Source organism: Sinohyriopsis cumingii, unplaced genomic scaffold (assembly GCF_028554795.1).
Source record: "Sinohyriopsis cumingii isolate HCF-2022 unplaced genomic scaffold, ASM2855479v2 utg002362l, whole genome shotgun sequence".
Taxonomy (NCBI): Eukaryota; Metazoa; Mollusca; class Bivalvia; order Unionida; family Unionidae; genus Sinohyriopsis; species Sinohyriopsis cumingii.
Window position 1 is genome coordinate 548,970 of NW_028316192.1, and position 14,615 is coordinate 563,584.

Consider the following 14,615-nt stretch of genomic DNA (forward strand, 5'->3'; position numbering starts at 1 on the left):
AAGAACCGCCTAATAAAGAATGATGTAGCCGCCTTCGCTTGACGCTGGTATCAGATATTTTTTGCGGTACTACACGAAAATCAGGCCCTGGTTTTGAATCATTGATGCAAATTTCTCTTAAATTTCTCATTAACTGGGCTATGATCATTCAAATTGTATGAACATTTTATCACAGAGATAGTGTCAAGTATGCCCAATCACGTTTTACTTTAAAATATTAACATATGTTAACCTTTACATTCTTAAGAAGAACCTCGAAGAATTCCTGAAATTTTCGGAAATCATTAAAATGTCCTCAGAGCTAAGGCAAGACACCAGTGAGAAACAATGATCAATATTTTATTTCTGCATTTTGATTTATGATGCCAGCTGAATGTTATGTGAAAAGTTGAAATAAAATAATGCTTACAACCAAGGAATAAAAAGACATTCACAATCTCAGTTTGAGTTACGGGTTTGGAATGTTTAGTGCAACCGGTTACTGGTGGAGTGAGAAAAAACGCTGAGACACATCAATACGTTTATGTGATGCAAGCAAAGCAAATAATTCATCAAAAATAGATATTTTCTTTAAAACATTGGAAGTTTCATCAACAAAGCTAGGTAAGAAGAAGTGAATAGGCAACTAGATACAAACTAACCTCAATATTGCGATAACTGAGGAAACGACAGTAAAGGGTGGCAAGAGTTTGGAGATTCGAGGCCAAGTGGACATATCCATGCCTTCAGGGACAACTTAGGGTGGGTGGATGGTCACTTTACCTTGGTTGACATAATGTACCTTTATAGTAAACAGTGAGCTAATAATAAATTATTATTTATCTTGCTAAAATTGAAATAGGAGTAGTATCATCTTATCAAAATGATTTGCCAGTCATGAATTGTGTCCATATTTGGATTTAATTTCTCGAGCATACATGGACAGAGATTCCAAAATTATTTAATAGCGTGTAAAGAACGGACTGAAATCCAATATCTTTTAGACTTGGTGTGTGATCAAGAGCTAAGAATGCATGAATAAAACTTGGTCAACAAATATTGAAGAATGTTACTATATTTGCCATTTGTGTATATTTGATATTTGACCATTTCCAATGCACTCCAGGCTCGAAACCAAAAATTATATTCCTTTATGAGATGGCTATTGCATGAGCCACTAAGTTGAAAGTTTGGTAAATTTCCATCGAGCCGATTTGGATAAGATCGAGATATGGACAGATGGACGGAAGGTATGACAATGCACTCTCGCTGAAACTTGAGGACAATAAAACAAACTGCATGTAAACCTAATAGTTACAGCTCGTCAAAACTTTAATGTCGGCTTCAAATTCATAAGAGTATATTGAAATTCTCCTCCCAGTATATATTTGATTATTATCTGGATAAGAATTGCAAGAAGGTTGTTATGAAATTAAAATGGGGGCTCCGCTATTGTAACAAAAGTGAAATGCTTCAATGCCCTCAGAGATGCAATCATTTCTGCATGATTTAGAGATATATGTTGTTCATTGCTACGCATATTATTCAATTTGGCTGTCTCATTTCTTTGCGAAAGTCAAACGAGGAGGTTATTAATAGAAACTATTGTATTAACTGCTAAACTTAATTGCATATACATATAACATTGTAGTACGTAATGTATTTTGTATAAAAAGCAAAATGTTAAAACGAGAAAGGTCGTATTATGCCATCTATGGCCGGGTTAGTTTATTCCTGAAGGATAAACATTGGTGTTTGAGTAGCCTCGTTAGCACAATTAATTTATGGACGTAATCTATTTAATAAACCATGTAGAACTTGGTATTTTCTCTTCGAAAGGTGTATTCTTTCTTCTACAACTTCAGTGGCAAAAATAATCATTCAACATAGTTGCATTTTTTGTTTATAGGCAAAGGCATGGGTGGAGGCATGATGAGCGGTGAAGGTATGATGGGCGGTGCAATGCCAATAATGGGTGGTATCGGCGGCGGTATGCCCATGATGATGGGAGGTGGTACGCCGATGATGATGGAAGGTGGCATGCCGAGTATGATGGGCAGCAAAAGCGGAATGGCCATAATGGGAGGAATGGGCGGCGGTATGCCAATGATGGGAGAAATGGGTGGAATGCCAATGATGGGAGGAATGGGTGGAATTCCAATGATGGGTGGAATGGATGGAATGCAAATGATGGGAGGAATGGGTGGAATGCCAATGATGGGAGGAATGGGTGGAATGGCAATGATGGGAGAAATGGGCGGTATGCCAATGATGGGAGGAATGAGCGGTATGCCAGTGATGGCTGGCATGGGCGGAGGAAAGAAGTACGGTAAAAGTAAGGAAACTTTGATAGATTTCTGAAACGATATGGTGTATCTTCCGTGACTGTTGTCTTTCGTAGGTCGAATATAATTGTACCAAAAATAGTCGTGTTCTAATTTCTAAGCTTGAACCTATGTGCCTACTTTTCTACATCTTAAGGACATCATTGTTTATTCTACATTTCAATAATAGCATTATCATAGATTCTTGGTTTATGCGATTAATATATTCAACAAATAGAAATAAAGGAGATACAAATCTTTCCCCGAGTACTGACCTATCCCTATATTGATTTATTATAGAGAATTATTTTCTTACTTTAGATGCAATGCTCTACAAACCGTCTAGAGACGACAAGTAATTGAAGAAAAATAAATATGGTTTGAAAAAAATATAATATAGCGTAGATTACATTTATTTTCTTGACACTATTGAATAAATATTAAAAGCAAGAATATTAAAATAATCAAAGTGGAAAATTGCTGAATGTAATTATAAATATCTATAGTAAACTTGAGTCATATGTGTATATGTATAATACTTTCTCTGATTTATTTCCTTGTCAGTGTTAACTAACATACGGTGACAGTTTTTCACCCAGCAATTTATCACTATTCTTTCTTACAGGGACTAAACGATACGCCACGATAGGTACGTACAGTCGAATTCTTTAGAGTTAAACTATAACTTTAGAGCTGTCTTTTTCATATATACTAACAACTGGACACTTATGAAGAAAGAGGGCAACACAATGCCTTTCTTGGCTCTGGAATGCAAGAACGAAAACTTACATACATCCATACATACATACATACATACATACATACATACATATATACATACATACATGCATACATACACACATACTGACAGGCAGGCAAACATGCAAGCAGATAGAAAACTGGCTAATATTAATGTCTTGTAAGATGATTTTTATTGGAGTGATGTTAGGTTATATATCTTTAAAAGAAAGCTGTTAACCTTTTATTATAATCAACGAATATTCATATAATAGCAGGAACAGGCGGTGGCATGGGTAGTGGAATGCCAATGTCATTGATGGGTGGTGGAGGAATGGGCGGAATGCCCCGGGTAATGGGAGGTGAGATGATGCCCATGATGTCAATGATGAGAGGCGGGATGGGCGCAATGGGTGAAATGGGTGGTATGATGATGCCAATGATGAAGGGAGGAATGGGAGGCATGATGATGCCAATGATGGGCGGTGGTATGACAGAAATGCCAATGATGGGTGGAGGCATGCCAATGATGGGAGGTCAAATGCCAATGATGGGAGGTCAAATGCCAATGATGATGGGATCAGCGGGTGAAATGCCAGCAATGGGCGGAGCTGGTGGAATGCTCACAATGGGTGGGGCTGGTGGAATGGCAATGATGGGTGGAGCAGGTGGTCGCAAAGGTAATTAAATAAATTTTAAAAGATAAAGAAAAATTAAATAGATGAATAAATAAATTACGAAATAAATAACGGTTAAAATGGGAACCACGGAATTATTGTGCCGTTAATACCATGGGAACATTGTACCGTGATCAAGTAATGTAAGCAAAGGAAAATGCTCTTCTGATGTTTAGACGTTGTGCTCATAGTTTATTTTGATAAAGATAATTAAATGTAAAATTGAATCTTGAGCTAATTACCTCTAGGCTCATAACAGCTGTTTTAGCAGGGAAGGTACAAATACTGATGTAAAGGCATCTCACAACCTCTTGGAAATTTTATCTCTGTTGAGTAGAAATTATTTTGTAAATTCCTTAAATCACATTCCATGTATGGACCCTATTGGAGTGATCATATTGTAAGATCGTCATTTTTTTAAAGTTTGTTATAAATATATCAGAATCACATTGTTTAACATGACAGCACCATTTAATGAACACTTCCAGGAAAATGTGAAGAATATATCTCTTGTCTTTTCATGCTAAACGTTTTTATTTTTTATTTTCCAGGAAAGTATTAAAATCAAGAATGCCTCCAGAACAATGAGTGAACTTATTGTTGCCAATATAAAAATTTTGATTGTTTAAATGTATATTTTATACAATTTTTTGTACCATTTATTGTGAAAATACTCGTTATGACGTCATATCTTACATGCCAATCAGTAACAAGATCAACGAAGCAGGTCAAAAGTGCAATTGTTAATTTTCGATAATGTAAGATTTGTGTATTTGGAAGTACAAATAAATGTTACCAGAAAGTCTGATTCTGTATGGTTTATCATTGCATGTAGACATTTTAATCAAAGGTAGATAAAATGTATTCCGAATTGAACATTTTACAACGATTATGCACACACCTCTTGATAACCGTGTATACTCCCTTTGTCGCACAAATACACACACGCACACATACACATGCGTACTTGTGTAGACAAGCACTCTTATAAACACATAGGAATTGTATGGATTAGGGACTCACTTTGTAGGCCATTGGTTTACATGCTGGACGACTAACAACCTATGACGTAGGACTCAAATAGTGTCCAGACTGACCAGGGTGGTCATCTTTCTTGTGTTTATGAGCAAGACAATTTATACATACAGTATGTATGACACCCGACCACTAGTCATGCAAGCTTTCAGGACAACATTAGTTTAACACTGACATTAAGTGTTACTCGAAATTTGTGATTAGCGTCTGTTACCGAACTAGAGGTTACACCATTCATGTTTGATTAGGGAGATTAAGAAAGTAAAGAACGGAAATTTGTATAGGCAAACTCACAATCATTAAAATATGTTATATAAAAATCTTACGCTTTGAAGTTTGTCGGAGAAGACCACTGATGCTTATACGTTACTCATGCACCAATAATGTTCACTGAATCATTCCGAGAATAAGCTCGAAAAGTGGGATCATTTTACATTGTTACCGGTGATTTTGCAACTGACAACAAAATAATGGTTCTACATCACTCGTAAAATGTATCCTTATTTCTACTACAAAATCCTGCATAATATCTATTTATCAACCCCAACTGATTTTAATTTCGAGTGATTTTGTCATTTCGTGCATGTATGTCGACCACTATATCCAAGGAACAAGACATCGTTTTTAAATATCTAATGTTGTACAGTAGCTGGGACAAGAAAGAACTATGCCCACATTCTGACATCAAGAAATAATGGTACAAGTAATTAAACAGATCGAAATAAATGTTGCAGTCTAATTTTGAGTATTTCTCTGTGACGGATTTCAGTCTGGGTTCTTGGACTATTTAGTCCAGTGGAGGCTTCTTTTATAATCATTTATTAACCAAGGGCCAGTTTGTGCATTTTGTCATGGACCTGTTTGCTGTATTCTGATTGGCTGTGTGCAAATTGAACTTACTGATTGCAATTTTGCACGCATTCATGCACGGTTGGACAAGGTTGTAATGTCCTATTCACACTTTTTATAGAATGTTTGCTGTCATCAGAACATGTACAATTTCTTTATTATGATAAATCAGTTTATTCTTTACGGTCACAGAAAGATGAACCAAACAAACTTTTCATAATAAAGTATTATTATTATCATTAATATTATTATTAGTATTATTATTATTATTATAACAATATAGTGATAAACCTTTGCAAAAATTTTGATATAGGTTTCAGTTTTATGTTATTTATGTAACAGAACTGAAGCTGGATTGGAGTGGATCTAGGAAAACACCAATTACAGTTACGTTAACAAAATGTTTATTTATAATGTATATGAATTATGATGGAATGTGACACCTTACTTGTGCGCATAAAGTCCGAAGTGGATGTAACAAAACTGACGCGCGTGCTAAGTTCAAAAATGGACATAAGAACATGATATCATTCCAAGATGGAACCGATCAAAATATGGAATTTCAAAATGTGAAAACAAATGATCTTGTTTATCAGTGGGTAAGATTGACCAATTATGATATATAGATATAGAATAGAAAAAAGTATGGTTGACATGTGGATCTAGCAACATTATGTGATAACTGTATGCAATTTATAAACAAGTATGACTGATCATCTTGTATGATGGATATATGATTAGTAAATGGTTCATCAGAATGTATGTACAACTGATTTTCACTTATATAGTGACATCGAATTTAATTTCCATACATACATATAAAAACAATAAATTAAATTCTTACATATATGGACATTACATTAAATTGAAAGGTGGAACCTATGATGATATTTGTCTTGTGGCGTCCAGTTGACGATCGAAACCTTCTTATCTCGCTAGTCCAAATCCTTTGGCCTCCAACACTGAGAAATCCATACCCGTCCTTAAAGATAAACGTCTCTAATTAGCGAAGCTACAATGCACTGAGTTGTGTAATACATGACTCAGGGTTGTATACAAATACAGTGATAGACATTGCCAATGCACGTAAATGAATTGACTTCGTTTCGCATTAAAATATTTCATAAGAAGGAGTGTATGAAATCATTATAATAATAACCTCCTTCGTACATGAATATTTTTCTAGTAAGAATAATAGCTCAGGACTATAAGAACTCGAACACACTGAATTGTTTGATATAGATAAGATATAATTAAAATAAGTCTGTCTGTTCAGTTAAAAGAAGGATTAACTTGAAATATACTATAACGTGATCACATGGAAATCTTGTCACATAGGTTTGACTCGAGACAAAATTAGAATAAAAATTCCGAAATATCCAATAAATATGTCAATTTTATCAAAGAGAAAGGATGGCAAGAAAGAATGCATTTTTTACATACCTCTATAAAAGGAAAGTTAATCCGTAAAGTAGACACCTTCCTGAGAAACCTCACCTGTGTTATGACTATGCAGAGAGAATTTTGGACTTTACTGTCGGCACTTTGTACGTGTATGAGTAGGGGAAGACAACTAAGTAATTTTAGGTGGCAAATTCTGAAAATGTACACGCACGATAAAACATATATATATATACATATATATATGTAACGTGCTTCACAAACTTGTAAACACTTTATTCCCTCTTTGATGTTGACCCTCTCGGTTCAACAGGCGATACACACGTCATGACATGGCCCGACCAATATTTTACCATTTGACATCAATTTTTACATCTACTTCCGTTCAGTTTCGTTATATAATGCCCAGTTCGTTCAAGAAATATACTGGCCAGTCATTCAGACGGACCTCACTGCATCTCCGCGTCTATCAAGGTGAGCATACCAAAATACTCCTCTAACACAAAAATATTAGTTTGTGCAAAATGACCATTGCATCAATTACTGTAATACTTTGTCTTCTTTTGCTTCATTTTCTTATCAAAAGGTAAGGACTAAATTATCAGCAACAGCTAGATAATAAGGTTATTTTAAGTTAATTTTCAGAGTGACTCTAATCTTTATGTTAGTACTTTTATGTGTTTATATGCCATACAATTACAAAAATATTACTCGCGATATTACATTTACATTGTAACAGAATTGTAACCGAGTGTGTTTTGGATTAAATGAATAACGGAAACACAATGTGATGGACGATGGAAATTTATAAATTGAATTAACACAAATGTATATATATTATAAATACAATGATTATCTCACGCTCTCAACATACGATTGATCCAATCACTCTATACAAACATTCACAAATTGAGAAACAAAAATATGATTCACGTAATCTTATGTATGGAAAGTGAGATTCAAATACTCTCAAGGAATCAAATATGTTTCAAATAATATTGTGCACTGTGAGCGAGATTCACATAATCTCCTATATTATGCAGTGTAAGCGACATTTCACATAATCTCCTATAATACAAATAAGATTCAAAATAATCTCATCAATTGAAAATGTACTCAGTTGAAACATCAATTATAACAAACATATGCCTCTTGACACTTGTACAGTCGTATGAATTATAAACTGGTGAAACACGCAGTTTCACGGCGTCCTTGGGTTGGCCCACACTTTTATCGGCCGCTCACACCCTTCACGGATCCATCACACGTACAGACACGCGTATACACATACGTATAGACAGCACGCAGCACTAAACAGCTACAGTCAGCCCTACACAGCTACCGTCAACTGCTCTAAACAGCCCTGAACAGCTTCAGACATCCCTAAACAGCCATATGGCTGGAGAACACAATGGAGAACGTTCACTCCTTGACAAGATCCAAAACGACCAGTGTCGCTTAGAAATGGAATCTACCTTAAATCAATAGGAGAGTGAGCAATAGTCAGGGTAAAATACCCGTGCATATCGTGGCTTTAATGTCTCTCGTCGCAAGTAATTTTCGACAAGATACATGCTAGTACAGTCGATTACCTGGAAAAACAATTATTCACCATAGGGAACGTTGTACGCATGTACAACGAAAAATAGTCTAATCGTTCTAAGGCAAAACCAAGTTATTTCTTGCCTTATTCTGTAACATACACCATTCCATTCCAATAAATTTGTGATATCTGAAAATTAACATTTTACATCAATTAGTAGCTACTTACAAATATGTTGTACTCTCATTTAAAGGACATCATTTCATCACCCCTAATACCTTATTTATTATATTGATCTGACTTTTGAATGCATGCATTTTTGGAAGTTTGTTTTTGCTTTCTTTCTTTTCAAACGTTTGCATGAAATTTCATTTGTGAAACTGCAATGTATTTTTCTTCTTTTTCACAGAAATACCGACACCATGAGTCCGTTCTTTTCTACCCTATGTCTCGCCTTTGTGGCAAGTACCTGGGGATACGGAGGTGAGAAACAACTGATTTTTCATTCACGGCTCTATTTGGATACCTGTTGATCATTGTATATTTCTCCTTTTTTAAAATCTTTTGTTTCTTTCTTCACTTTTATACTCAGGTTTCTCTTAATTTTCCACTCTTCCCTTATAACGTTTTTGCAAGTTTTGATTTGTTGTCATTAATAAGAATCGTCGGAGAAGGATTTATGTGTAAGTCTATCTTTTATATGGCTAATGAACAAGTGTCGCTTAGATAATTTTGTTCTAGATCGTTCGTTTGATGAATAGATTGTTGCATTTTCTACCTGTATGATTCACGCCTCTTCAGATTAAATTATTCACATGTACTTCGTTACTTACACATGAGAAGATGGTTAGAATAAAAATTAAGTATAGTTTTATGACAACTATTACCGACGAAATAATCCTGATTTTCCCCCGCTACATTAGGGTATTGATACATTTTTATATGGAATAGATTTTGTGAGTATGATTGCAATGATTTCATTCGTGATAGTCCACAGATCATTATTAGGCATACACACATTGAAATGATGCGCGCACATTCTATTATAGGCAAGATAGACTTAGTAAGAACCGCCTAATAAAGAATGATGTAGCCGCCTTCGCTTGACGCTGGTATCAGATATTTTTTGCGGTACTACACGAAAATCAGGCCCTGGTTTTGAATCATTGATGCAAATTTCTCTTAAATTTCTCATTAACTGGGCTATGATCATTCAAATTGTATGAACATTTTATCACAGAGATAGTGTCAAGTATGCCCAATCACGTTTTACTTTAAAATATTAACATATGTTAACCTTTACATTCTTAAGAAGAACCTCGAAGAATTCCTGAAATTTTCGGAAATCATTAAAATGTCCTCAGAGCTAAGGCAAGACACCAGTGAGAAACAATGATCAATATTTTATTTCTGCATTTTGATTTATGATGCCAGCTGAATGTTATGTGAAAAGTTGAAATAAAATAATGCTTACAACCAAGGAATAAAAAGACATTCACAATCTCAGTTTGAGTTACGGGTTTGGAATGTTTAGTGCAACCGGTTACTGGTGGAGTGAGAAAAAACGCTGAGACACATCAATACGTTTATGTGATGCAAGCAAAGCAAATAATTCATCAAAAATAGATATTTTCTTTAAAACATTGGAAGTTTCATCAACAAAGCTAGGTAAGAAGAAGTGAATAGGCAACTAGATACAAACTAACCTCAATATTGCGATAACTGAGGAAACGACAGTAAAGGGTGGCAAGAGTTTGGAGATTCGAGGCCAAGTGGACATATCCATGCCTTCAGGGACAACTTAGGGTGGATGGATGGTCACTTTACCTTGGTTGACATAATGTACCTTTATAGTAAACAGTGAGCTAATAATAAATTATTATTTATCTTGCTAAAATTGAAATAGGAGTAGTATCATCTTATCAAAATGATTTGCCAGTCATGAATTGTGTCCATATTTGGATTTAATTTCTCGAGCATACATGGACAGAGATTCCAAAATTATTTAATAGCGTGTAAAGAACGGACTGAAATCCAATATCTTTTAGACTTGGTGTGTGATCAAGAGCTAAGAATGCATGAATAAAACTTGGTCAACAAATATTGAAGAATGTTACTATATTTGCCATTTGTGTATATTTGATATTTGACCATTTCCAATGCACTCCAGGCTCGAAACCAAAAATTATATTCCTTTATCAGATGGCTATTGCATGAGCCACTAAGTTGAAAGTTTGGTAAATTTCCATCGAGCCGATTTGGATAAGATCGAGATATGGACAGATGGACGGAAGGTATGACAATGCACTCTCGCTGAAACTTGAGGACAATAAAACAAACTGCATGTAAACCTAATAGTTACAGCTCGTCAAAACTTTAATGTTGGCTTCAAATTCATAAGAGTATATTGAAATTCTCCTCCCAGTATATATTTGATTATTATCTGGATAAGAATTGCAAGAAGGTTGTTATGAAATTAAAATGGGGGCTCCGCTATTGTAACAAAAGTGAAATGCTTCAATGCCCTCAGAGATGCAATCATTTCTGCATGATTTAGAGATATATGTTGTTCATTGCTACGCATATTATTCAATTTGGCTGTCTCATTTCTTTGCGAAAGTCAAACGAGGAGGTTATTAATAGAAACTATTGTATTAACTGCTAAACTTAATTGCATATACATATAACATTGTAGTACGTAATGTATTTTGTATAAAAAGCAAAATGTTAAAACGAGAAAGGTCGTATTATGCCATCTATGGCCGGGTTAGTTTATTCCTGAAGGATAAACATTGGTGTTTGAGTAGCCTCGTTAGCACAATTAATTTATGGACGTAATCTATTTAATAAACCATGTAGAACTTGGTATTTTCTCTTCGAAAGGTGTATTCTTTCTTCTACAACTTCAGTGGCAAAAATAATCATTCAACATAGTTGCATTTTTTGTTTATAGGCAAAGGCATGGGTGGAGGCATGATGAGCGGTGAAGGTATGATGGGCGGTGGAATGCCAATAATGGGTGGTATCGGCGGCGGTATGCCCATGATGATGGGAGGTGGTACGCCGATGATGATGGAAGGTGGCATGCCGAGTATGATGGGCAGCAAAAGCGGAATGGCCATAATGGGAGGAATGGGCGGCGGTATGCCAATGATGGGAGAAATGGGTGGAATGCCAATGATGGGAGGAATGGGTAGAATTCCAATGATGGGTGGAATGGATGGAATGCAAATGATGGGAGGAATGGGTGGAATGCCAATGATGGGAGGAATGGGTGGAATGGCAATGATGGGAGAAATGGGCGGTATGCCAATGATGGGAGGAATGAGCGGTATGCCAGTGATGGCTGGCATGGGCGGAGGAAAGAAGTACGGTAAAAGTAAGGAAACTTTGATAGATTTCTGAAACGATATGGTGTATCTTCCGTGACTGTTGTCTTTCGTAGGTCGAATATAATTGTACCAAAAATAGTCGTGTTCTAATTTCTAAGCTTGAACCTATGTGCCTACTTTTCTACATCTTAAGGACATCATTGTTTATTCTACATTTCAATAATAGCATTATCATAGATTCTTGGTATATGCGATTAATATATTCAACAAATAGAAATAAAGGAGATACAAATCTTTCCCCGAGTACTGACCTATCCCTATATTGATTTATTATAGAGAATTATTTTCTTACTTTAGATGCAATGCTCTACAAACCGTCTAGAGACGACATGTAATTGAAGAAAAATAAATATGGTTTGAAAAAAATATAGCGTAGATTACATTTATTTTCTTGACACTATTGAATAAATATTAAAAGCAAGAATATTACAATAATCAAAGTGGAAAATTGCTGAATGTAATTATAAATATCTATAGTAAACTTGAGTCATATGTGTATATGTATAATACTTTCTCTGATTTATTTCCTTGTCAGTGTTAACTAACATACGGTGACAGTTTTTCACCCAGCAATTTATCACTATTCTTTCTTACAGGGACTAAACGATACGCCACGATAGGTACGTACAGTCGAATTCTTTAGAGTTAAACTATAACTTTAGAGCTGTCTTTTTCATATATACTAAGAACTGGACACTTATGAAGAAAGAGGGCAACACAATGCCTTTCTTGGCTCTGGAATGCAAGAACGAAAACTTACATACATCCATCCATACATACATACATACATACATATATACATACATACATGCATACATACACACATACTGACAGGCATTCAAACATGCAAGCAGATAGAAAACTGGCTAATATTAATGTCTTGTAAGATGATTTTTATTGGAGTGATGTTAGGTTATATATCTTTAAAAGAAAGCTGTTAACCTTTTATTATAATCAACGAATATTCATATAATAGCAGGAACAGGCGGTGGCATGGGTAGTGGAATGCCAATGTCATTGATGGGTGGTGGAGGAATGGGCGGAATGCCCCGGGTAATGGGAGGTGAGATGATGCCCATGATGTCAATGATGAGAGGCGGGATGGGCGCAATGGGTGAAATGGGTGGTATGATGATGCCAATGATGAAGGGAGGAATGGGAGGCATGATGATGCCAATGATGGGCGGTGGTATGACAGAAATGCCAATGATGGGTGGAGGCATGCCAATGATGGGAGGTCAAATGCCAATGATGGGAGGTCAAATGCCAATGATGATGGGATCAGCGGGTGAAATGCCAGCAATGGGCGGAGCTGGTGGAATGCTCACAATGGGTGGGGCTGGTGGAATGGCAATGATGGGTGGAGCAGGTGGTCGCAAAGGTAATTAAATAAATTTTAAAAGATAAAGAAAAATTAAATAGATGAATAAATAAATTACGAAATAAATAACGGTTAAAATGGGAACCACGGAATTATTGTGCCGTTAATACCATGGGAACATTGTACCGTGATCAAGTAATGTAAGCAAAGGAAAATGCTCTTCTGATGTTTAGACGTTGTGCTCATAGTTTATTTTGATAAAGATAATTAAATGTAAAATTGAATCTTGAGCTAATTACCTCTAGGCTCATAACAGCTGTTTTAGCAGGGAAGGTACAAATACTGATGTAAAGGCATCTCACAACCTCTTGGAAATTTTATCTCTGTTGAGTAGAAATTATTTTGTAAATTCCTTAAATCACATTCCATGTATGGACCCTATTGGAGTGATCATATTGTAAGATCGTCATTTTTTTAAAGTTTGTTATAAATATATCAGAATCACATTGTTTAACATGACAGCACCATTTAATGAACACTTCCAGGAAAATGTGAAGAATATATCTCTTGTCTTTTCATGCTAAACGTTTTTATTTTTTATTTTCCAGGAAAGTATTAAAATCAAGAATGCCTCCAGAACAATGAGTGAACTTATTGTTGCCAATATAAAAATTTTGATTGTTTAAATGTATATTTTATACAATTTTTTGTACCATTTATTGTGAAAATACTCGTTATGACGTCATATCTTACATGCCAATCAGTAACAAGATCAACGAAGCAGGTCAAAAGTGCAATTGTTAATTTTCGATAATGTAAGATTTGTGTATTTGGAAGTACAAATAAATGTTACCAGAAAGTCTGATTCTGTATGGTTTATCATTGCATGTAGACATTTTAATCAAAGGTAGATAAAATGTATTCCGAATTGAACATTTTACAACGATTATGCACACACCTCTTGATAACCGTGTATACTCCCTTTGTCGCACAAATACACACACGCACACATACACATGCGTACTTGTGTAGACAAGCACTCTTATAAACACATAGGAATTGTATGGATTAGGGACTCACTTTGTAGGCCATTGGTTTACATGCTGGACGACTAACAACCTATGACGTAGGACTCAAATAGTGTCCAGACTGACCAGGGTGGTCATCTTTCTTGTGTTTATGAGCAAGACAATTTATACATACAGTATGTATGACACCCGACCACTAGTCATGCAAGCTTTCAGGACAACATTAGTTTAACACTGACATTAAGTGTTACTCGAAATTTGTGATTAGCGTCTGTTACCGAACTAGAGGTTACACCATTCATGTTTGATTAGGGAGATTAAGAAAGTA